The sequence below is a fragment of the Schistocerca cancellata genome, chromosome 2 (assembly GCF_023864275.1).
Source record: "Schistocerca cancellata isolate TAMUIC-IGC-003103 chromosome 2, iqSchCanc2.1, whole genome shotgun sequence".
Classification (NCBI taxonomy): Eukaryota; Metazoa; Arthropoda; class Insecta; order Orthoptera; family Acrididae; genus Schistocerca; species Schistocerca cancellata.
Genome location: NC_064627.1, coordinates 191,496,970 through 191,524,317, shown reverse-complemented (window position 1 = coordinate 191,524,317; position 27,348 = coordinate 191,496,970). Strand labels below are relative to the sequence as shown.

Genomic DNA, 27,348 nt, shown 5'->3' with positions numbered 1-27,348 from the left:
ACTTCAGGCTTTTAATGCTTTGTGTCTAACCAGTCTGAGCAAATGGCTCTGAGCACTATGCGACTTAACTTCTGAGGCTATCAGTGTCTAACCAGTCTAATAACAATAATACTGTGTACAGCCTTATGTAGTTTTTGCTGTGTCGTGCTGTCTATTAATTTACTTATCTGTTTCAAACCCAGTAATGAAGCAATTTCTGGACGACTGCAGGTACTATCTACAACTTTGAGAAGACATTCTCCTGAGATATTTAGCATTTGTTACGTATATGTCTCACTTTTATCATCAGCAACGTACAGGACAAAGCACAACTCATGTGTGTAGTGGGTGGACTATGTGATGAACCTATAACTTCCACAGGATTAATGCTACTAACTGAGAAAAAGTAATTCTTGATTCTTATATAATCAATATTAGAGTCTTACAAAATTGTGAAAAGAGTAATGATCTTTTGAAAATAATTTATTTTCGTGACTGGAACAGAATCTAATTGTTTAATTTTTACCCCTTGCAAAATTTCATTTTACCCCTCAGGGGGTAATTACCCCCAGGTTGAGAACCATTGGTGCGTCACTGAAGTCTACGGTGCCAGTGAACTTGAGTTGAAAGTGATTTGTGTAATACGTAACAGTGCAATGCGGGTTATAAATTGAAAGTAATCGCACATACAGAAGAAATTGGAAACAGAGCAAGTGTGCGGCATTTCGGCCCTCCGATACCAGGAAAATCATTTGCGATCGGAGGGCTAGTAAAGAAAAGCTGAAAAAAATGAGAAGACCAAATGTGCAAATAGAGGACTGAATGTAAAATCAACAGAACTAGAAGGAGACGTATTCAAATGGATTCCAGGTGATCGTCAAAATGGCATTAGAATTAATACAAAAATGATTCAAATATATGCTCGTAAGCTAACGCTGCCGTGGAAATTAACAGACTTGAGGGGTGGAGCAGGTTGGTGCTACAGGTTTATGAAGCGTCCTGGACTTAGCGCGCGAACCAAACCCGAAATATCTCAGAACGTGTCACAAGAGTATGGAGAGAAGATATTATCTTTCTATCGCTTCATTATTCAACATCGAAAGAAGCCCCGTGTGGAACTAAGCCGAATAGCGAATATGGGCGGAACTCCTGTGACATTTGATGTACCGAGTAACAGAACTGTTGTCATGAAAGATGCTAAAACTGTAACTTTACAACAAGTGGAAAATAAAAAAAAATGCTCTCTTGTCCTATATTTTATGCTGGCGGTACTAAATCCAACGATCATTTTCAAGTGTAAAACCTTCTGAAATACCTCCATGTGTTGTTCACGTACATGACAAGGGTTCGATGGACGAGGCTGGTATGAAATTATGGATTAAATGAGTGTGGTAGAGAAGGTGAAGAAGAGTGTAGCAAAATTTTGATTCACTGGAAGAGCCGACACGTTTCCATTGATCGGTCGAATCCCGATAGTCCCGTGCCCACTGCAAACGTAACTGACGTTGCCGTTGCGTCAACGTGTAAACTCGCAGGAGTGGTCTGCTGCGGACTCCATGTTCAACAAAGTACAATGAACGGTGTGCTCCGAAACACTTGCGCACCATCATTGTGCTCTTTCGGCAGAAATGCCGCAGATCACTATCTATCATTCTTTACAGAGCAGACGAGCCACCGAACCCTGCTTTCTGTGAAGAGTCGTGGCCATCCAACCGTTTGGCGCCCAGTGGTAGCTTCACTGTCCTACCTCTTTCCGTAGATGCTCAGGACAGTAGCACATGAACATTTGACCAGCTTTGGCTTTATCGAGATACTTGTTCACAGGCTCTGCGTAACAATAATCTGCCCTTTGTCAGAGTCGCTTGTCTCAGTATATTTCCCCATTTGCAGACCATATCTTCGCTAGGGCGATCCCCTGTCCTTGTCTGCTCCGCTTACATATTTCTGTTATCGCGTCACGTTCCCGCAACTCCATCAGGCGGCAGCCAACGTCGTGGTGGGCTGTGCTAATAATGTTTCGGCATATCAGTGTATTTCGAGTATGTTAGCTGCAAGCGTAAGTTCACTAATTATTGCTGTGCAAGGATTTCATTGTGTCCAGTAATATCTGCATGCTTGTAATCAGGGAGCACTATCAATCATGTGTTCACTAATCTAATTATTCTTCCCAATAATTTGTTAAATACTATTGCATTAGGAATACAAGAAAACAAATTTTGGTATAGAAATTTGTCGTAGAAGCAAACATTATGGTGTATGACAATGCAGGGAAAGACCATGCTGGTAGTAAATATTAACGTCAGATTACTTTTTGAATATAATTTCAAAGTACTTCCTTTTGTAATTTATAAATATTTCACAAAGCATATCCCAACTGTTCAGAGAACAATGTGTCTGATACAGTTTGCATTGTCATGCCTTCCACTATATGTGAACAGTAATTAATAATTTTGAAAAGAGAATCAAAAACTAATTTGCTAAAACAGCAATTTAAAAGCAGTAACTGCCACGCAGTGATTTATTTCAAATCATCATTCTTGCTGTGCAGCCAGAGCAGAGTCAAATCATCCGTTGCAAGGTATGAAGTTATTGTATGGCCTAAATGAACGTTTTGACAGAATATTAGGAAAAGTTTTCAATTGGTGACATTTCATGTGAATTCAACGGATGCGTTTTTGTTAGAAGGAACATTTAAATTACGAACAGATAGTCTAACTGAGTATTTTTGTGAATCATTCTTTTTATACAATCTCATTTGCAGGCAGTCAGATGTATTTCAAATTAATTAAAATTACATTCATAAAAACTAATTTGCATAAATAACTTTATGGTTAAAAGTAGGGTAGCTACGCCGATTCTAGATCAGAATCTGTAATCGGAATTTAGAAGTCAGACAGTTTTCAGATTATTAGCGAGAAATTCAGTCACACACAGTTTCAGCTTGCAACGTACATAAAACTTTCAATGTACACTACTGGCCATTAAAATTGCTACACCACGAAGATGGCATGCTAAAGACGTGAAATTTAACCGACAGGAAGAAGATACTGTGATATGCAATGATTCACACAAGATTGGCGCCGGTGGCGACAACTACAACGTGTTGCCTTGAGGAAAGTTACCAACTGATTTCTCAAACACTAACAGCAGTTGACTGACGTTGCCTGGTGAAACGTTGTGTTGTGATGCCTCGTGTAAGAAGGAGAAATGCGTACCATCACGTTTCAGACTTTGATAAACGTCGGATTGTAGCCAATAGCGATTGCGGTTTATCGTATCGCGACATTGCTGCTCGCGTTGGTCGAGATCCAATGACTGTTAGCAGAATATGGAATCGGTGGGTTAAGGAGGGTAATACGGAACGCCGTGCTGGATCCCAACGGCCCTGTGTCACTAGTAGTCGAGATGACAGGCATCTTATCCGCATGGCAATAACGGATCGTGCAACCACGTCTCGATACCTGAATCAACAGATGGGGACGTTTGCAAGACAACAACCATCTTCACGAACAGTTCGACGACGTTTGCAGCAGCATGGACTATCAGCTCGGAGACCATGGCTGCGGTTACCCTTGACGCTGCATCACAGACAGGAGCGGCTGCGATGGTGTACTCAACGACGAACCTGGGTGCACTAATGGCGAAACGTCATTTTTCGGATGAATCCAAGTTCCGTTTACAGCATCATGATGGTCGCATCCGTGTTTGGCGACATCGCGGTGAACGCACAGTGGAAGCGTGTATTCGTCATATCACACGGCGTGATTGTATGGGGAGCCATTGGTTACACGTCTCGGTCACCTCTTGTTCACATTGACGGCACTTTGAACAGTGGACGTTACATTTCAGATGTGTTACGACCCGTGGCTCTACCCTTCATTCGATCCCTGCGAAACCCTACATATCAGCAGGATAATGCACGACCGCATGTTGCAGGTCCTGTACGGGCCTTTCTGGGTACAGAAAATGTTTGACTGCTGCCCAGGCCAGCACATTCTCTAGATATCTCACCAACTGAAAACGTCTGGTCAATGGTGGCCGAGCAACTGGCTCGTGACAATACGCCAGTCACTACTCTTGATGAACTGTGGTATCGTGTTGAAGCTGCATGGGCAGCTGTACCTGTACACGCCATCCAAGCTCTGTTTGACTCAATGCGAAGGCGTATCAAGGCCGTTATGACGGCCAGAGGTGGTTGTTCTGGGTACTGATTTCTCAGGATCTGTGCATCCAAATTGCGAGAAAATGCAATCACATGTGAGTTCTAGTATAATATATTTGTCCAAGGAATACCCGTGTATCATCTGCATTTCTTCTTGGTTTAGCAATTTTAATGGCCAGTAGTGTACAAGGGACTGGCACGTACACAAACAGCTTCATTGCCATGACTTGTGTCAGTCGTGGAGAGTCACCAGTTCTACATAGTCTGAGGTGCTTAAGGTGATGACAAATATTTTACCCCGTGAGACATCTGGGCACACTCCGTAGCATCGCTGCGCGGAGAGTGAGACGCGGGAAGCAAGCCTCTTCTGACGACAGGTACAGCGGCCCCACAAATTATCTGTTGGCAATCGCAGTTAATCAGAGCAGGCAGCATTCTACCTCGTCAGACGTCAATTAAATGCCGAGTAAAAGTTGTTACGTAAGGCTGTTACTCAAAAGTGTTCCTGCGCGGAAATTTCCGCGGCTTTCTCTGGCTGGCCTCTCACAACGGCGGCAGTGGACAGGGAGTGGTCGACACGTAGACCCCCGCCGCCCGCCCCCCTCGCCATGTCAGTTCTGGACCGTGTCACACGTCCTCAGCACTGACGTCACTACTCAGTTATGCCAGGAGGCTGTGGCCCTTGAAACTTTCACATACATGTTGAGTTCTCTGACGGGCACATTCGCAGGGTGAAAATTATTTAAACCGACAAACTCTGGACCTTGCACGGGACACCAAAACAAATATTTTTCTCTAATGTCATAATTTCCTGTTAGCATCATCCGGTACAGGGCATATTCACTCTTCAGTCGTAATGACTCATTTGTTGTTTTAACGGTTACTGTTGCACCGGTAGAGGGCGTACTTCATTGTTTAGCTGTAGTACCCGTTTCACATTCACATTCAGTTTGTACGTCTTGCCATAGCATAGTACTTATTTACTAATGGAGCGCCGCGCGGTATTAGCCGAGCGGTCTGAGACGCTGCAGTCATGGACTGTGCGGCTGATCCCGGCGGAGGTTCGAATCCTCCCTCGGGTATGGATGTGTGTGTTTGTCCTTAGGATGACCTTAGCGGTTAAGTCCCATAAGATTTCACACCCGTTTTTGAACTAATGGAGCGATACAGCTGGAGTGAGTACACTGCTGTGGTTGGTGCTCACTACAGGGTGGGGCAATGAAAAGTGGCCCGGACGAGTGGATACGACTGGATGTGAATGTATGCATATAACGACACCCCATGACGCGCACACTATGTGTACGCCGGCGACATGTTCCACACGGGCTGTGTCAGTGGATATGAAGTAGTGCAAAGGGAACGGTGCTACTTACAGTGAAGCAGAAGGTGTTCGTTGTAGAAAGCTGCATGGCAACAAAGTTGTGGAACGATGTGGGCAGTTGTTTTCTGAGAAGCTGAAACTGCTAGCAAAGAGTGTCATGCAACGCTTCATACGAAAATTGTGTCCGAGAGAATCTGATTTGAGCAAGTCAAAAAACATTCTGAAACATGCCCGCACACCTGAACACGCTGCAGTTCATTAGAAAATGTTTCATAGTCCTACCAAATCAACCCGACACCTGTCGCAAGAGACCAGCACATCACGCAGGTCTTGCGGACGAATACTCTATCTGTACCAGTACACGCATCCCTGCCGAGTGTTTGTTGGTGATGCATTAAAACCAGCTGATGTTCCTCAGCGCCTCCAGTTTTGTGAGTGGCTATTCACAGAGTTAACGAAGAATGTCTTGGACATGGATCTGTTCTTTATGTCTGATGAAGCCTGTTTTCACCTGAGTGGTTATTTTGACTCACAGAATGACAGGTTCTTAGCAGCGAAGAATCCGCACAACTTCCACGAAACACCACTGCATGATCAGAAGGTTGATGTTTGGTGTGCAGGGTCTGCACGCTACATTATTGATCCCATCTTCTTTCGTCAGACGCTGACTTGGGCGCGTTACATTGCCAACATTTCGAAACCATTTGTGGCAGCGCTGACGGAGGAGGAAAAGATCTACAGTTACCTTCAACAGGACGGAGCAACTGAACACAGACCTGACCGAACCTTGGAGCACATTTACACAATCTTCGCGCCTGACAGAGTTGTTAGTAGAGGTCACTCTTGTGGCGGCCCTAGCTGGCCACCCAGGGCACCTGATCTATCAGCTTGCGGTTACTTTGTTTAGGGAGCCCTCAAGTCTAAGATGTATCACAACAACCCGGATAGTCTTCAAGAACTGCAGGAGAACATCTCGGCTGAGACTGCAGCAATTACAGCAGTCCCGCTTTGGTCCATGTTCAACAACCTGCTGGCTGGGGCCCAGAAGCGCCAAGAAATTAAAATGGTCACTTTCAACATCTGCTTTAGCCAGGTTAGTACTCCTATTTCCTTCCCTCTGCTATGTTTCTTTGTACCCTGGAACTCTGTTCTCAGGGTCACTTATATTTGCCCCACTCTGTATATTGAAGTGGTGACTTCCTCACCCACAATTCACATCCCTGGTGTGAGTTTAATACACCTGCCACATTTACCTGCTCTCATTAAATGCGGTTCTAGGTGCATGTCTGGGATTGCAATTTCCTTGGCAGAGCATTGCCAGAATTGATGGATGGTGTGCTACTCGCTACAGACAGAGCCTGGGGTTCCAGCATCATTAAGCGCCGGCACATTTGAGTCGTCTTGTGAGTCTACCGACTCTTTCCAGAAAAGCGGATTGGCAGGGGTGGTCCTGTCCCGTGGCCTACTGCGGACATTTTATGGGGGAGGAGGAAGGGGTAATGCGTAACCTTGTTTACAAAACCGCTGTTGAATCAGAAGAGGATCTGGTTGCTCAAATAGCAGCAGCAGGACGAGAAATTAAGGACACTGCTGCAGTCTTTGACCGTGTTAGACAGAACATGCCCCAACGGTGTAATCTTCGTTTACAAGCCAATGGAGGCGTTTTTGAAACGAAGTAAATGTGTTGTGTTAATGTTGTTGTTGCTTGGCACTAAAGTTTTAAAAATTGTTTGTGTTACTTTTTACTCCTGTAAGTAAGATTTGATGTCCTCATAAAACAGTGCCCCACAGAAAAACACATTAGAAAAAGTTTTATGGAACATTCCAGAATTTTTGAGTTTAATTAATTTCTGTCTAGAGAAGACTCCTACTACCTGTTAAAAAAAGTTCATTAGAGATAAATAATTGTTTTGATGTCCCGTGAAACCTCCCAGAGTCTGCCGGTTGAAATAATTTTCACCCTGTGTTGTAATTATCATCAGCTTCAACTTTGAAAAAACTTGTGACTTTTCATGCTTTCACGATGTATCTGTTGCAAACACACATCTCGGGTTTGCCGCCGTATCGTATTGTCTAACTCGCACAATATTTCATCGATGTAGCTGCTGCTGTCACTGCTGCAAGGCGCGACTGATGATGATCGCGCGGCAGCGTCGAAATTTATGATGCCAGGAGCAGGTAATACGCGTGTGCGGGAAGACGCTCGTAGTTGGAAAAAAGCGGCGCTCCTGGTGCCCCCTGCTGGGAGCCGCAGAAAGGTCATCCGCGCGTGCGCTATGGGCAATGACTGTGCTGCCGGACGCTCCTGCGATTAAAGGCTGAATTAAATCTCATTAGTGCGTTGCGTCGCGTGACGAATCGGAAGTTTTTATTTTCCATGTTTTGATTTAATGGCAGCCAGTGCTGGATTCCAGGCGGCACTTAGTTGAAAACCTGCATCCCTGTTGATAAGATTCTACGCCGCACGTATACGTATGGCCTCCTTAACAACACAGTCCCAGAAAGATGACGCTGGGGATAAAACTTCAGTCTTTTCGAAAAACATACGATATCCCTTATCCAGGCAATGCTCCGTTACTGCAGATTTATCAGGTTGTTCCAGGCGTGTATGATGATGGTGTTCGACGCAACGTTCTTGCATGGTTCGGCATGTCTGCCCAATATAAGATTTTCTACATTGGCATGGGATTTCATGCACGCCACATTTCCTGAGGCCAAGGTCGTCTTTGGCCGAGCATAATAAATTCCTCGGTTTTGGTGGTGGCCGGAAAACACACTTGATATCTTGCCTTTTGAGGATTTGTTCTATTCCTGAAGACATGCCTTCAAAGTAGGGCAAGGGCGGTGTTGGAGTGGATGCCTCTTCGTTTCCATCCCTGCTTCGAATTTGCTTGGAACGGAATGCATGGCGTATCTGCCTATCGGAATAGCCATTCTGTTTGAATTCCGTTCTTAGGTGTTGTAGATCACTAGGCAGGCTGCCGGCATCTGAGACCACATGTGCTGTATGAACTAAAGAGCGTAAGACAGTTCTGCGTTGCGCAGGGTGATGACAACTTGTGACCTGCAAATATAGTTCCGTATGAGATGATGCGCTATAGACGCTGTGTCCCAGTGTTCCATCAGCTTTTACTCTGACTATGACTTCCAGGAATGGTAAAATGCCATCCTTCTCCATTTCCATTCTAAATTGTATGTTAGGATGGAGCGAGTTCAGATGACGGAGAAACACAGGTAATGTCCCTATCCCGTGGGACCACACCAAAAAAGTATCGTCTACATACCGATAGAAGCAGGAAGGTTTGAGACTTGCCGACTGAAGTGCTTTTTCCTCAGAGTCTTTCATAATATAGTTGGCCACCATGGGAGACACAGGACTTCCCATGGCTTGATCAAAATACTGGTCTCTGCATAAGAAATAAGTTGAGATAAGCACATGTTTAAATAATGTCACAATGTCTTTTTGAGACTGGCTGCTGACAAACTCTAACAAGTCCTGCAGAGGTACTTTCGTAAATAAAGATACAGCGTCAAAGTTAACCAAAACATCCGACACTTGTAGCTTAAGTGTCTTAAGGCGTCCTATGAAGTCTCTGAATTCCGGATATGGTGATCACACTTGCCTATGAGAGGTCCCAACAGTGTAATAAGATGTTTGTCCAGAAAAAAGGTAGGAGCTCCAATGTTCCTAATTATTGGACGAAGAGGAGTCCCATCCTTGTGTACCTTGGGTACGCCATACAGCCTTGGGGGATCTGCAGCCTGTTGGCGTAGGCTTTTGGTCACTTTAGAAGGAATAGACCTCTTCTTGAGGGGATCTCATTTTTTTCTCTGGATTTTGCCAGTCGGATCCTCTCTTAGCTTGCGATAGGCAGGATCGTCGAGCAGTGCCTCCATCTTGCAACAGCTGAAACATTGTGCGAGTTGAAACTTCCTGGCAGATTAAAACTGTGTGCCGGACCGAGACTCGAACTCTGGACCTTTGCCTTTCGCGGACAAGTGCTCTACCGATTGAGCTACCCAAGAACGACTCACGCCCCGTCCTCACAGCTTTAATTCCGCCAGTACCTCGTCTCCTACCTTACAAACTTCACAGAAGATCTCCTGCGAACCTTGCAGAACTACCACTCCTGGAAGAAAAGATATTGCGGAGACATGGCTTAGCCACAGCCTGGGGGATGTTTCTAGAATGAAATTTTCGCTCTACAGTTGAGTGTGAGCTGATATGAAACTCCCTGGCAGATTAAAACTGTGTGCTGGACCGAGACTCGAACTCGGGACCTTCGCCTTTCGTGGGCAAGTGCTCTACCGACTGAGCTACCCAAGCACGACTCACGCCCCGTCCTCACAGCACTTGCCCGCGAAAGGCGAAGGTCCAGAGTTCGAGTCTCGGTCCAGCACACAGTTTTAATCTGCCAGGGAGTTTCATATCAGCGCACACTCCGCTGTAGAGTGAAAATTTCATTCTAGAAACATCCCCCAGGCTGTGGCTAAGCCATGTCTCCACAATATCCTTTCTTCCAGGAATCCTAGTTCTGCAAGGTTCGCAGGAGAGCTTCTGTGAAGTTTGGAAGGTAGGAGACGAGGTACTGGCGGAATTAAAGCTGTGAGGACGGGGCGTGAATCGTGCTTGGGTAGCTCAGTCGGTAGAGCACTTGCCTGCGAAAGGCAAAGGTCCCGAGTTCGAGTCTCGGTCCGGCACACAGTTTTCATCTGCCAGGAAGTTTCATTTCAGCGCACACTCCGCTGTAGAGTGAAAATTTCATTCTATTGTGTGAATTCACAATACGATCCGGCGACGAATCCGAGAAGTGTACTGACAAAACTTGTTTAGATGTAATATCTACTTACGTCTCTGAAATAGGATATAGAAGTGATCTTGAAGTATAGACTGACCTGAAAGGTCTGCTGAAATGTGTATCGCTTTCTGAAAATAAGGTAGCTGCACGTGATCTGAACGGATATGTGGATAAACATACTGCACTTGAATCTGTAAACCAGGAAAGTTAATATGGAGATTCGAGAGGCCAGGGCGAAGATATCTTTTAGGCTTCTGACGTCTTCGACATTTCAACCATAACACATTTTACCTTAAAAATACCATCTCATCGCCTATCAAAGCGCAACATCTGCATCCCAAATAGATTACATAATGTGCAACAACTTATTGCGTAAGTGCCTTAGGGACTGTAAGATGATGCCAGGTGTGTTATCAACCGCACAAAGCCGCCTCTTGGTAACATGCTTGAAAATGCGGAACTGGAACGCAGTACACAAAAAGAAACGCACCCCACCAATAAAATGACTTCATCTTCGAAGGTCAAAATGAATGCCGGTGGCATCTGTGGAATACATGGAAAAGTATAACATTGTCTGGGAGGATTTCCACAGTTACGTAATAAATACAGGTAAGTAATTAGTAGGTATTAACAAGTCCTAGGTAGGAACAAAGACAAGTGATTTACAAGGCCGCAGCTGATGGAACAGTGACGTCAAAAAATAACTTGTAACAAAGAACAAATGTTTCAAGAAGTGGCAAACATCAAAAGCAGAATCCGTCGCCTTGCGAACATGCAAGCGAAAAAGATACAACAGACTCGAAGTGGCTAAAACAGATCAGTAAATTTGAAAAATTTCAAAATTTAGGATGTCGGACGAGAAATATAAAGCACAATAGATATATAAAACAATTATGGGCATCCTGATTTAGGTTTTCCGCGATTTCCCTAAATCACTCCAGGCAAATGCCGGGATGGTTCCTTTGAAAGGGCACGGCCGACCTCCTTCCCCGTGCATCCCTAAACCGATGAGACCGATGACCTCGCATTTTGGTCTCTTCCCCCAAAACAACCCAACCCCAATTCTGGAACACTGTTAACTTGCAATAAGGATATTGATGAAATACGGCACGAATATTATAAAAATTGTTAAATTGAGGGGTCCCTCAAAAAACATTATATGATTTTCCATCAGTTCAACGCCAATTAGAAGAAGGAGAAAAAATTGCCCCTAAAAATGTGAGAAACCATATAGGAACTCGGTCCGACGAAACACCGGTAGTACTTCTAAACAAGCTCGGGGATTTCAGTATATTATGGCTCACCACGCTATTTAATCGTGTCTCGAGAAAAGGGAGAACGATTGATAACTGGAGAGGAAGTAAGCTAACACCGTTCTAAAAAACAGAGGGGAAGTAACTAATTGTGAAAACTGTGGAGCGGCAGTGGAACAAGCCAATGAGATATTGCCCCTTTCACAGCTGAGCCACTGCTCGTGTGGTGGAGCCCATAGGACGCCTTGAAACCCATTCAATATTTTGGAAAGATCGATCAAATTTTTTTCCGGTCTGGTTCTGCAGGCATTCATAATTGTTTGAAAGAAGATATAATTTCAACAAAGTCTGCATATTTACTGAGAATGCTGATTATTTATACCACTGTTCGAAAACAGAGTCATTTTCAAAGGCACTTCTTTGTACAAGATAGTGAATAAAAGTTATATGACCTCAAAAACCAAGGCAGTTACCTCCTTAAGTAAACAACCACGACATCTAACCATGCGATGTTCCACACGATCAGTAAACGTCAAATCTCTTCCGTGAAATCAAGCGCAGTACATCATATGGAAAGAGACTTGGTGATGTCATTCTTCCCGATTTAGGCAGCACCATGTTAATAGCATGTACGCAACTATATATGTTTTCCTGCGGTACTTTGATGACGGCATTTGATAGAGATGACATACTACAACGGCATTTGTGCCTTTTTCCTAGCGTATTTGCAAAATGGTTCAAATGGCTTTGAGCACTATGGGACTTAACTTCTGAGATCATCAGTCCCCTATACTTAGAACTACTTAAAGCTAAATAACCTAAGGACATCACACATATCCATGCCCGAGGCAGGATTCGAACCTGCGACCGCAGTTGTCGCGCGGTTCCAGACTGAAGCGCCTAGAACCGCTCGGCCACCTCGGCCGGCGCGTATTTGCTTATGGGTCCATCTGATGGCTGGTAGTGTCAGACCACTTAGGGCAGGTGGCCTGATAAAGGAATGTCTACAAATAAAGACAGCATGAGTCTAGAGCGCTCAGCAAGTGTGGCAAGACCTAACACTGACATTTGGCTGACAAGTTTCCTGGAAGTAATATTTCTACGAAACATTTTTATACACAAGCATATGTCCTGGCAGGCGGAAGGTGTATCTTACAGCTCCAAGAGTGATCTAACATACATTTAAAGTAGCACGTGATATTCCGTAAGCACTATATGTGCAGTGTTGATTTCTCAAAGGTGAACAACTTTCCGGAGCTGTATCATCCCGTAAATTCTCCAGTGGAATTCGTTTCATTACAACAGCGGCTTGTAGGCCATTCCCGATGTTGGGAGAGTGAGGTTCTCCTGAAATATCTGTAACTTACGACTGAGAGCAACCACAAATCTCCGAAACATTCCTCAGTTAAACGGTTGTTAGTATAGGATTTGGAGCTGGGCTGCCGAGGAGACAAACTGAAATATATAGCCGGCGTGGGCTCTGTTTCAAAATTAAAGCGGCAGCGAAGCTTCTACTATAAAATTCGGCGCCAGATGGTACACCTGCTGTCCGAATAAGTTTGTGAACTGCCAGGCGCTACGTTCACACGGTCTCCTTAGGGAAGTTTATACCTGTTGCTCTGACGGTCACAACTTTTACCTGGCCTTAGGATTGCAGCTTTTAGCTGGTTTTGTAGGGAAATCCGTCTGTCTAACCTGCAGACACGGAGCAGAAAAGGGCACATCATTTCGTCTGCGCCCTTACAAAAGAAAGCGATAATACAAACAAGGCAGAATTTGAGCGGGAGATTCTAGTGGAAGTTTAAACGTTCGTTACGTCTCTTACTGGGTGAATTGAAACGCTCATTGCTGGCCCCAGATTAATTCTCTGCATTGTTACACTATTAAATCAATCTTTAAAAAACCGGAGAAGTGTAAGTAAGACTAGAACTCTCTGGGCTCCGTACAAACTTAATTATGTATATAGATACTAAAATGACTTCGTGTGGCTCAATTGCCTGGTGCTAGTCGTCCTATTGGACGCCACTTCCGCGACTTGGCTGTCCCTAACCTAACCACAGTTATCCAAAAGGGGAAAGGAGTTTTACAGTTTAACATGAAATCCGACACCCGTGTTGTTTCTGATGACTTCTCACATCGTTGACAGGAGAAGGCTGGGTCAAAACGAAAACTGAAAACTCCGTAGCCAGGCCGAGTTTCGGTCTCGCGACCTGTCGGTTTCAGCGGTTACCGCTAGACCACCAGAACCGACAAATACATAGAGGCATGAAATGTATTCGCAGTTTCGAATATGGACGACCACCAGCGGTATAATGGGATGGTGATAGTGAAAATTTTTGCCGCACCGCTACTCGACCCTGATTTCACGCTTATAGCGGGCGGTCGCCTTAGCTTTTGGCTATCCGAGCACTACTCACGCCCAGACCCGAACTCTTATAAGTCGTTAACCATGTGTATATTCCCTTTCAAAGGAGACGCTTTACTTGAAAGTCGGCTGCCCGCTATCGGCGGATAAATTCGATAATGCGGTGCCTGTGTTATTCCAAATTACGATGCAGGTTGTAGACACTTGTCCGAAGGAACACTTCTTCGTAATTTAGAGTAACGAAGTCTCTGCAATATCGTACCGTCGTATGTAGGTAGTTCATCTATAGATTTTGATGAGTGAGTTTGCGAGTATCAAAATATGTGATTACGCTGCCGTATTTTTTGATTGCATTGACTTAGAAGCTTAAATTATTTACACTGCCAAAAGACCGTAGACTTTAGTATGTTGCATTAATTTTTACCTAATACCTCTTCCTGTTCCTGAGAAAATGGTGTCTCTACTGACAGTCCGTATCTTTTGTTTGCACTGACTTAGAACCTTTATACCGTCAGGACACCGTAGGCCTTAGTGTTGTCGTTGTTGTGGTCTTCAGTCCTCAGACTGGTTTGATGCAGCTCTCCATGCTACTCTAACCTGTGCAAGCTTCTTCATCTCCCAGTACGTACTGCAACCTAAATCCTTCTGAATCTGACTAGTGTATTCATTTCTTGGTCTCCCTCTACGATTTTTACTCACCACACTGCCCTCCAGTGCTAAATTTGTGATCCCTTGGTGCCTCAGAACATGTCCTACCAACCGGTCCCTTCTTCTTGTCAAGTTGTGCCACAAACTCCTCTTCTCCCCAGTTCTATTCAATACCTCCTCATTAGTTATGTGATCTACCCATCTAATCTTCAGCATCCTTCTGTAGCACCACATTTCGAAAGCTTCTATTCTCTTCTTGTCCAAACTATTTATCGTACATGGCTACACTCCATAGAAATACTTTCAGGACGACTTCCTGACACTTAAACCAATACTCGATGTTAACAAATTTCTCTTCTTCAGAAACGCTTTCCTTGCCATTGCCAGTCTACATTTTATATCTTCTCTACTTCGACCATCATCAGTTATTTTGCTCCCCAAATAGCAAAACTCCTTTACTACTTTAAGTGTCCCATTTCCTAATCTAATTCCCTCAGCATCACCCGACTTAATTCGACTACATTCCATTATCCTCGTTTTGCTTTTGTTGATGTTCATCTTATATCCTCGTTTCAAGACACTCTTCCAAGTCGTTTGCTGTCTCTAACAGAATTACAATGTCATCGGCAAACCTCCAAGTTTTTATTTCTTCTCCGTGGATTTTAATACCTACTCCGAATTTTTCTTTTGTTTCCTTTACTGCTTGCTCAATATACAGATTGAATAAAATCGGGGAGAGGCTACAACCGTGTCTCACTCTCTTCCCAACCACTGCTTCCCTTTCATGCCCCTCGACTCTTATAACTGCCATCTGGTTTCTGTACAAATTGTAAATAGCCTTTCACTCCCTGTATTTTACCCCTGACACCTTCAGAATTTGAAAGAGAGTATTCCAGTCAACATTGTCAAAAGCTTTCTCTAAGTCTACAAATGCTAGAAACGAAGGTTTGCCTTTCTATAATGTTTCTTCTAAGATAAGTCGTTAGGTCAGTATTGCCTCACGTGTTCCAACATAAATTTCAGTGTGATACCTCTACTCGTACCTGTGAAAAAGCGGTCTTAACAGACGGACAAAAAAATATTTTGTGGGTGGTATAGATATAAATTACCTATTTTCAGATTTTTTCTTTACTTGCACTGCAAATCTTCGTTCTTTCCCAATATAATGATTCTAGATCCACGGAAAGTACCGTATAGGTTTTGATGTGTGAGTCTGCATCAAAAAGTAACATAAATGGTCTTATCTTTTAACTGAATTGACTTAGAAGACTAAATTTTTCACACCGCTGAGGGACCGTACACCTTAGTATTCGTGATTTATTTCAGATTAATACCTATACCTGTTCATGAGAAAAAGCAGTCTTAACAATCGGACAGTCAGACGTACCGTCGAACGGACAATAAAGTGATCCGGTAAGCGTTCCGTTCTTACCACTGAGGTACGAAATCCTAAATAGTGCCGAAACCTTCATTTTGGCTCACGAGACAAGATTAAAATTGTTGCTACTCTTATATCATTAGTAAATACCGTGTAGCATCCCAAGTACTGTCAGAAACACTCTCAGACCCTACTACTGGACTGTAAAACGTACAGTGATAACATCCACTGCACTGACTCCAGCTGGTTACTAGCAACTACCTCAGGAATACCCTAAAAACTGTACAAAAATGTATTAGAATTACACAAAAAACAACAGCCTTGTGTTTCCAACGGCTCAAATGTAATTCATTGCCTTCACTTACACCACCTACAGCTAAAAAGTGTCTCCATGGTCTGATAGGAGGCCGCTTCCCACCTAATACGTGTTCGATGACTAAATCGTAACACCGGACCTGTAAGCCGGGAAATAACACGAATTCCACGCCTAGGCGCGTTAACGCACTTGCGAACTTTTTCAAAGTTTTTCGTACCGGCTGAAAACATTACTAGTCTCTGAGGAACACTCACTCCGGGCTTGATAAATCCGATCAAAATTATCCTGTCATCCGGGAAATGAACGCTAAATGGAGGCGGAGCCGCCAGTATAAAAGAAGGCGAGGAAAGTATCGTGTTTCCAATACAGAAGTAGTGTCAGCAGATGGGTCGGTCAGAAGAGTTCAGTGACTTCGAACTGGTACTAGTCATTGGATACCTTGTGTAAAAAAAACTAAAGGGACATTTGAACCCCTCTAAAGCTGAACTGTTCGTGATGTGTGGGAACGCGAAGAACAACCAAAGCTAAACCAAGACCAGCCAGACTCCATGTACTAACGGACAAAGACCGATTAGCATTGCGCAAGGTGATCATAAAAATCGCTTAAAATATGCGGAAGGAATCACTAGTGAGTTCCACAGTGCTATCAGTTATACAGCTAGGACAACGACTGTTCGTGAGGTGTTTAAAAGAATGGGATTCATAAGTCGAGCAGCTCCTTTCAAGTCACACATTTCTGTAGGAATACTAAGTGACGCTTGACGTGATGTAAGGAACGAAGCCCTTGGTCAGTGGATGACTGGAAACAGATAATTTTGAGTGATCAACCACGCTATACTCCGTGACGATCCCTCGGCGTGGTTGGGATTTGGCGAATGTCTGCAGAACGCTACGTGCCATCACGTGTAGTGTGAACAGTTACGTACTAAGGTATTTGTGTTAGGTGTGGGCGTGTGTTTTTCATAGTTAGGTGGCGGTCCTCTTACCTAGCTTAAGATAACGCTGAATGCGGAAGGATACGAACACAATTTACAGCATTGTGTGTCGTGTACAGCAGAGGAACACTTCGGAGACGATGATTGTTTTATCACCATGACAAAGCCCCCTACGATAAAGCAGCATCTGTGAATCGATCTTTTGTGGACAATAACATTCCTGAAATGGACTGTCTTCGCCAAAGGACCGACCTGAACCCATTAGAACGCCTTTGGGATAAATTAGAACATTACTTCGCTCCTAACCCGAGCATCCAACACCACTACCTTCCCCGGCTTTCACTCCTGAGGGAGAATGAGCTCCACAGATATTCAGACACATCACTCATAGTGCCCCAGCAGAATCCAAGCCATCATGAAGGTGAAGGGAGCATACACATCTTATTAATGTCCAGTAATAGGTGTCCAGATACTTCTGATCCGACTGTGTACAATCAGCGCTCTTAAAACAACACCTACACTCGACAGGGCCCACTACTTACCTCCTTCACCAGTGATGGCTTTTGGCTGACTTCTAATTATAAGAGTTCTTGGCTGATCAACTAAACTGTTTTAACATCCATGCCTTTCAGACAATCAACCTCATAAGTGGACTGCTGGCATTTCTGTTTTGCATTTCCTGCTCCCAACAACAGCACTCCTCTGTAAAGTGCTGCTTCATGCTTCCGACAGATGCTGGAAATCACCTCTCAGCGTAGGAATATCACTAGCCATTATGCAACGACAGCAGGCCTAACCACAACCAATTTATAAAATTTGCAGAATGACCATGGGCTTGACGCCATAAAGTGGGTCACTTACAGCAATAATGCTAACCCATTGTTCACTGGGGATTGCAGTATTTTTGCCAGTTGATGACCAGACGATTACTGAAATTGTAACACAGCAAGTTATTACGAGACGACATTCGTTGCAGTAAGGCACGCAGCCGTCTAGTACAGTGGCTGCAGGATGCCTATGTTTTTTCTTGCTTTGCTCACAGCACAGCTGACGCTGCCTGCCGTGAAAACTGCATGACGTAACATTCAGTCAATACGAAGATTCATACCCTCTACGAATCTAAATAATCCATATTAGTTACTATCCGATTTTGTTCAAATTTGGTACACAGCCTTTTGTTTCTAATGGAATGATACTGTCAAAATTCCAGATTTTTATTTATTGTAGTTCTGGAAATAAAGAGAATTACCTAAAACTCCAAAAACCTATGCTTGTTTTTTTAAAAAACCAAGTTATGAACAACAACAGATTGACTTTCATTATCATTTGAAGCCATTCCAAAGTTACTAGTGAATAAAAATCAATTAATTATAATATTCGTTTTAAAACTTTAGTCCCTGTGCATAACTTTATCACAGCTAACACTTGGTTCAAGAATCATAAAAGAAGGTTGAATACATGGAAGAAGCCTGGAGATACTGACAGATTTCAGATGGATTATATAATGGTAAGACAGTGATTCAGGAACTAGGTTTTAAATTGTAAGACTTTTCCAGGGCGGGGTGACCGAGCGGTTCTAAGCGCTACAGTCTGAAACCGCGACCGCTACGGTCGCAGGTTCGAATCCCGCCTCGGACATGGGTGTGTGTGATGTCTTTAGGTTAAAGTAGTTCTAAGTTCTAGGGGACTGATGACCTCAGAAGTTAAGTCCCATAGTGGTCAGAGCCATTTGAATGTGTTCCAGGGGCAGATGTGCACTCTGACCACAATCTATTGGTTATGAACTGTAGATTAAAACTGAAGAAACTGCAAAAAGGTGGGAATTTGAGGAGATGGGACCTGGATAAACTGAAAGAACCAGAGGTTGTAGAGAGCTTAAGGGATAGCATTAGGGAACGATTGACAAGAATGGGGGAAAGAAACACAGTAGAAGAAGAATGGGTAGCTTTGAGAGACGAAATAGTGAAGGTAGCAGAAGATCAATAGGTAAAAAGACGAGGTCTAATAGAAATCCTTGGTTTAATTGATGAAAGGAGAAAATATTTAAATGCAGTAAATGAAGCAGGCAAAAAGGAATACAAACGTCTCAAAAATGAGATTGACAGGAAGTGAAAAATCGCTAAGCAGGGATGGCTAGAGGACAAATGTAAGGATGTAGAGGCTTATCTCACTAGGGGTAAGATAGAAACTGCCTACAGGAAAATTAAAGAGATCTTTGGAGAAAAGAGAACCACTTATATAAATATCAAGAGCTCAGATGGAAACCCAGTTCTAAGCAAAGAAGGGAAAGCAGAAAGGTGGAACTAGTCTGTAGAGGGTCTATACAACGGCGATGTTCTTACGGACATCATAGAAATGGAAGAGAATGTAGATGAAGATGAAATGGGAGCTATGATACTGCGTGAAGAGTTTGACAGAGCACTGACAAATCTAAGTCGAAACAAGGCCCCTGGAGTAGACAACATCTCATTAGAACTACTGCCAGCCCCAAGAGCCAGTCCTGACAAACTCTACCATCTGGTGAGCAAGATGTATGAGACAGGTGAAATACCCTTAGACTTCAAGAAGAATTTAATAATTCCAATCCACAAAGAAAGCAGGTGTTGACAGATGTGAAAATTACCGAACTATCAGTTTAATAAGCAAATAAGCAATTAGCAAATACTAACACGAATTCTTTACAGACTAATGGAAAAACTGGTAGAAGCCGACCTCGGGGAAGATCAGTTTGGATTCCGTAGAAATGTTGGAACACGTGAGGCAATGCTGACCCTACGACGTATCTTAGAAAATAGATTAAGGAAAGGCAAACCTAAATTTCTAGCATTTGTAGACTTGGAGTGTAGCCATGTATGGAAGTGAAACATGGACGATAAATAGGTTAAACGAGAAGAGAACAGAAGCTTTCGAAATGTGGTGCTAAATAAGAATGCTGAAGATTAGATGGGTAGATCACATAACTAATGAGGAGGTACTGAATAGAATTGGAGAGAAGAGAAATTTGTGGCACAGGTTGACTAGAAGAAAGGATCGGTTGGTAGGGCATATTCTGAGGCATCAAGGGATCCTATTTAGTATTGGAGGGCAGTGTGGAGGGTAAAAATCGCAGTGGGAGACCAACAGATGAATACACTAAACAGATTCAGAAGAATGTTGGTTGCAGTAGGTACTGGGAGATGAAGAACCTTGCACAGGATAGAGTAGCATGGAGAGCTGCATCAAACCAGTCTGTGGACTGAAGACCACAACAACAGACAACAACAACAGTCCCTGTGCATTACGTAATACATAAATCGGTCAAAATTATTGTTCGATTATATTTTGCCGTGTGAGTGCGTGAGAATGACTGAGAGAGTGTATGTTGGATGTACGTTAAAATTTAATATTTCATTTTACGTAAAACCTTGTACAAACGAACCGTGGGAAAGTTATGCTGCAACCACGATTCAGGTGACGTATGTCGGTGTGTGCTTGCTTTTGTATAAAAGCAGACAGAATGGAAGTTAGAGGCGGAATAGCTTTATTTATCAATTTGAACAATATTTCGCAGTTCGTTTATTTTGATTAAACGAAATACAAGAATTTGAAGTTTTGCTGACATTAATTATTATCAAATTAGTGATTGGACTAGGCAAGATGTGCTGCGAGAATGATCTGGAAGGAACGTTCTGACTGGTCGTTTAGATCAGCAGCCAATCAAAAGTAAGCTGTTCCCACGCGAAAAGAGGATTGGGCATACAGGAGCATACCTCGAGAAGAGTCGCTTGCTATCCGGTCTACGAATATCAGATCGCTCCTTAAAAATACTCTGTAAGATGAGGAAATTGTGAGCTAATTTCCGTCCGAGAACATCGTATCTGAAGCGATTGGAGTTACGAACATTTTAATGAAAGTTTGGTGTTTCTGGTCGTAGTAACAACTCCGCGTGGCGTGTTTCGTGTTCTGTACGGAATATTTTCGCGAGAACCTCTTACGAAGAAGACTACTGAAACGACCGAATGTTTAACTCGCGAATAGTTGTGGGCCTGTGACTGGTAGATCGTGAAAATTAGTCGGGTCGGACTTACTAAAATTCTGGCTGCTTTTCGAGTGAATAGTTGTTATACAGACAGTGAACTTTGAATGACAACGTTTTGCTGTATTAAATACGGACTTGGTAGCCATTTGATGCGTTTCAATACGAATAAAATACAGAGTTAATCTAATTTTAAACGCTTTTCTGCAAGTACATTGAAGATCTCGAACGCCCGATTTTTAATCACGAACTTTCAGGAACTGACTTTCAACTGAGTTATGCGGCCTGTGTGTGGTATGTATTAGGTGGTGGTTTCATCAACGCTGCTTTACACTGCCTAGCACGTATCTGCTACCACAGAGTGAAGGGATATCGGCAAGAATCCTACCGAGGTGGGTGGACTGAATGATAGTGCTAACAAAAAACGCAAACGACCGACCCCACCCTGCCGCAAAACCTACACTTGGCCACGGAGCGTGCTTGACTTGTGCAGCCACGACCTCGCAACAATCTTGCTTTGGTGTGAATAAATACTTTCCATCCAGCCAGGCTGGAAGTTCATCGAAGTACTGGCTCATCAACTGTCATAATGTCGGTCGCCGCTTTGAGGTCACTGCTGCTCTCTCATTATGATGCCAGAACTGCCTGCAAAGAGGGTCCAATAACCGCCTGATAGGTCAGGGGTCGAACGTCGGACCTCCTAGAAACCTAGCCACTCAGTTACTCACCAGCTCACGTCGCTGCCAGCCAACTGATGGTCCAGGGTTTGCGCCTACGACGTCTGCGCCCATTACTTGCCAATGGCCAGACAGGACTTAGCCTACCGCACTGTGCGGGCAATGCAAGCGTGCTGAATCAGCTCTGAAGCTGGTTGACCTTTGGCTGAGATTGTCTACAATATTGGGCCGCACCACACCTTGGCCGAACTATGAAACGTCCCCTTAGAAAAATTTATGAATTACTGTGCTGATAAACCTCTTACATTATTTGATTTTCAAACAGCTGAGTAGAACAGAACGTACTCAGACATTTCGCTCTTTGCCTATTCTGATCAACCCTAAACTGACACACAATATTTTTAGCGCAACGCAATCTGACTTTCAAAAATCCCTACAAAAGAATGGCCCTGACTAACAATAATCTATACCTTTCATCAATCACTTACCTCACAAAAATCTTCGTTACTCGAACTACTGCAATACAGCGAGCGCCACTACTGCCAGCTAAATAAAAGATTCAAACTACTGAAGGCAGTAACTACTGAATGGCATGGTTAGCAAATGAAAGATTTTGATAGAGAACAAACAATGTATTTACCTTAATAGTGTTCAAAAGTCATAATATATATATATCAGTTCATGACATCCAGTATTACAAATTTACTGTCTGTGATGGACACACGTCCAGATTATCCGCTCTCAAAACTCCGCCATTTCTCTCCCCACATCCACCACTGCTGGCGGCTCACCTCCAACTGCGCAACGCTACGCGCTGTTAACAGCCAACTGCCCAACACTACAGTAGCATGTACTCCAACAATGCAAACGAACCACAGCCTTCATACAGCACAGCCAGTGATTTTCATATAGAGCGCTACGTGACGTTACCAAAATAAAAACCTAAACAGCCTACTTACAACTGATCGTAGCAGCGGCCAACGTCTTACTGCAACACTTCGCTGCCACCAGCTCCGTGGATCGAGTCCTACCTTCCAGCTGCCGCCAGATGAGGGCCTGAGCTTGTAACATATTAGTAAAGGGATTCTGTTACCTTAGAGTGGCTTCTGATTCACCCCGATCCATCATTCCTCACCAGAGCATGCAGTCCCATATCCCGGATTCTGGAAACTGTCTCTGACGTCCACAATACAAGAATGAAACGTTACAAAGTAACAGTATTAAGCAATAGCTTTTTCGTCCCTTTTACACAGTACTTAATCAATTCTGAAAGCTTTTTTTTACGATTTATATCTCTCATATCCCAATTCCATGTGTACATAAAAATATCATAGAGTAGGTAAGGCAGCTAATCGTGACTAAATGAATTAGAGACACCAACTCAGTAGAGCGCCCATTCCTCCTCGATAATGGCGTTATGCTTTTAAATAAATCGTCGAATTGCGAACTCCGAGTGGTACACGAGTGACTGGTTACGTTGTAAATACTCCCATTTTTCAGAAAATTTCCAGGACAGTTCTTTTTTATTTTCCGAGTTTGCAACACTAAAAAGAAAAAAAAAGTTTTTATGTTACGTGGTATGTGTGCGTCGCCGGCCGGAGGACCGAGCGATTCTAGGCGCTGCAGTCTGGAACCGCGTGACCGCTACGGTCGCCGGTTCGAATCCTGCCTCGGGCATGGATGTGTGTGATGTCCTTATATTAGTTAGGTTTAAGTAGTTCTAAGTTCTAGGGGACTGATGACCTCAGAAGTTAAGTCCCTTAGTGCTCAGAGCCATTTAAGCCATTTGTGTGAGTCCTTGAAATGACCTTGGCCATGTTTCTCTGCAAACTCACCAGGCAACAGGGCTGTGCTCACAAGGTCACTGTTTCGATTCTATTCACGTTAATTACGGTGACACAGTGATTGTGAGCAAAGAGTAAACATTAAATTTTGCGTTAAGCTCGAGAAAACATGTGAAACATGGATAATGATTAAGCAAGCATATGCAGGCGAGGCACTTTCAAGGAGTCGTGTTTCCGAGTGGCACAAAAGGTCTCGTGAAGTCAGAAATTCAGTGCAAGACGATCTCAGAGCTGGTCGCATATCTACAGCGCATACCGATGCAAACTTGGAGCTTGTGAGACGGTTACTGCGACCAGAGCGTCATGTTGTAATTGTGCTGCGGTATCAGAAGAACTTAATCCTAACCGTGACGTGTGTCATAAGATTTTACGGGAAGATTTAGGGAAACAGAAATTGAATGCAGAACTCGTCCCTCATACACTAACGGACGAAGAGAAAAATGAGAGACGAAGAATTTCTGCTGAGTTACTGGACAGAGCCAGACGTAATCCCATATTTCTGACAAAGATTATTTCTGGGAATGAAAGTTGGTACTGTTAGTATGATCCCCACACGAAGCGTCAAATTACTGAATGGCGAATTCCTGGATCACCAGCCTCGAAAAACATGACATGTCCGAAAGAATAGATACCATCTTCATATAGTTAAGGCTAACCGGCCATTGACCTTCTTCTGTGCGGATGCACACGTATTGTCCGAACACTTACGGGACTCGGTAAGATTGTCTGCCGCGAGTAATGAGTGTAATGGGCAGGGGCACTACAAATGCAGTGTGTGGACATTAAGTTGGGAATGTGGGCCTCACGGGGAGCAGTCGCACTGTCCTCTGCCCTCGGTGGCTCAGATGGATAGAGTGTCTGCCATGTAAGCAGGAGATCCCGGGTTCGAGTCCCAGCCGGGGCACACGCTTTCAACTGTCCCAGTTGTTATCAATGGAGAGACGTCTACAGACGTTAAAGTAACCTCTGGCGTGCCACAGGGGAGTGTTATGGGACCATTGCTTTTCACAATATATATAAATGACCTAGTAGATAGTGTCGGAAGTTCCATGCGGCTTTTCGGGGATGATGCTGAAGTATACAGAGAAGTTCCAGCTTTAGAAAAATGTTGCGAAATTTAGGAAGATCTGCAGCGGATAGGCACTTGGTGCAGGGAGTGGCAACTGACCCTTAACATAGACGTAATGTATTGCGAATACATAGAAAGAAGGATCCTTTATTGTATGATTATATGATACCGGAACAAACACTGGTAGCAGTTACTTCTGTAAAATATCTGGGAGTATGCGTGCGGAACGATTTGAAGTGGAATGATCATATAAAATTAATTGTTGGTAAGGCGGGTACCAGGTTGAGATTCATTGGGAGAGTCCTTAGAAAATGTAGTCCATCAACAAAGGAGGTGGCTTACAAAACACTCGTTCGACCTATACTTGAGTATTGCTCATCAGTGTGGGATCCATACCAGATCGGGTTGACGGAGGAGATAGAGAAGATCCAAAGAAGAGCGGCGCGTTTCGTCACAGGGTTATTTGGTAACCGTGATAGCGTTACGGAGATGTTTAACAAACTCAAGTGGCAGACTCTTCAAGAGGGGCGCTCTGCATCGCGGTGTAGCTTGCTCGTCAGGTTTCGAGAGGGTGCGTTTCTGGATGAGGTATCGAATATATTGCTTCCCCCTACTTATACCTACCGAGCAGATCACGAATGTAAAATTAGAGAGATTAGAGCGCGCACGGAGGCTTTCAGACAGTCGTTCTTCCCGCAAACCATACGCGACTGGAATAGGAAAGGGAGGTAATGACAGTGGCACGTAAAGTGCCCTCCGCCACACACAGTTGGGTGTCTTGCGGAGTATAAATGTAGATGTAGATGTAGATGTAGATGTAGATGTATATCAACGCCTGTCGGCAGTGTAGGGTCTCGATTTAATTATCATTTCAGCCTCGAAAAAAGTCAAACGACAATTTTAGAGAACAAAGACAATGTCCATCGTATTCTTTGATAGTAAGGGATAAGTTCACCATGAATATGTTCCTCCAGGTGAAACAGTGGACCAAACTCTTTACATCGAAGTCTTGAAACGTTTGCGACAAGCAATGCGACCTCACCGCCCTGATTTGTGGCATTCTCGGAGATGGTTATTATTGCATGACAATGCAAGATCCTGTATTGCGTTATCTGTTACCGAATATGTAGCCGGATATTCTGTTATTGCCATCCCACATGCGCCATATTCGCCCAGCCTCTCGTCTCGTTATTTTTCCTTGTTCCGCGAGTGAAAAGGCGACTGAAAGGAAAGCTTCATCAAGATATCGCAGACATCCATCGAGTTGTGGCAAATGAGCGTACAAGCATCGCAGTTGAAAATTTCCCTGCTTGGTTCCAAGACCTCCGGAAACATTGGCAACTGTGTACTGATATCCAAGGGGACTACTTCGATAAGAGATAAGATTATTACCTGGTCTTTGTGACAGAGAGGACACTTTATGCGAACGGCACTCCACGATAACTTTCTGCCTGCTTCAGGAATGGCTGACTTTCGAGTCCACAACAGCAAGTATCGGTCATCGTCGCTTGTTCTTCGCTGAAACTTATCGATATGTAAACTGTTACTACAACCTGAAAGTAACGAACATATCGTCATTCACCGTCCTGCAAGTTCAGAATGCAGATACCTAAATACATGGCATTAAAAAAAGAATTCCATATTTTGAGGGATGATACTGTGGACCAATATAAGAAAAAAAGAGTCCAGTAACCGTGGGCTCTAAAAATACCTTGAAAGCTGTGAGCAATTGTTGAATAAAATACATGTGTAGCAGAGATGAACAAGTGATCATAGCTCTTATGGTATGCATTTTAGAGCCCATGGTTACTTGGCATTTTTTCCTTATTTTGATCCATATTAGCATCTCTCAAAATATGGAATAATTTTTTGATACCTTGTATATGGATATGGTACGTATATTATTTTATTACCTCACACAAATTCCTTATATCATATGTCCGAAATGATTGCCCTTTTCAGTAACGCATGCACGAACTCGTTTTAACACGTAAGAGACACGATTTGCGGAGCGCGTTAACACTGGTGTTGTTAATGTTCGTTGTTATACTGTTCCTTAGTTCCGTGGTTTCTGTGGCCTGATCTTATAAACCCATTTTTTGAGGTAGCGCCACAAGAAGAAGCCAGGAGACGTTAAACTGGAAAAACGTGAGGTCCATAATCCTTTAGAGATTTTAGAGATGTTTCATCTACCAAAAAAATTAGCACTCTCTTCCACCGTCATCGTCTTTTTGCTACTCTCTTTCAGCACACAAAAGTGCGAATATGTTCGCTGGTGGTTCCCAGCTTTTTCGTCAGAGTATTTTAAAGAAAAAAATATTCGCTTTTCTTGTGCTCCGACAGGAGCCCTTTCCGCTGATTCCCTTATTTTACATTTGTGTACCTTGACACGTAGAAACAACAAATAACTATGCATAGTATAGGGTTAACACAAAACCATTTGCTTTAAATATTTTGTGGATACTTCGATCATCGATCACAACACATCGAAAACGCTCGGCATATGGTTTGTGTGCCGGCCGGAGAGGCCAAGCGGTTCTAACAAGGGAACCTCCCCATCGCACCCCCCTCAGATTTAGTTATAAGT

At 43.6% G+C, this 27,348-nt stretch overlaps 1 non-coding gene across 1 annotated transcript; it reads left to right on the top strand.

Moving 5' to 3' along the window:
* Positions 1 to 24,521: 24,521 nt before the first annotated feature.
* On the top strand, positions 24,522 to 24,596 carry Trnat-ugu (transfer RNA threonine (anticodon UGU)). Its single transcript has one exon. It is a non-coding gene; the product is annotated as a tRNA-Thr (tRNA).
* Positions 24,597 to 27,348: the final 2,752 nt, after the last annotated feature.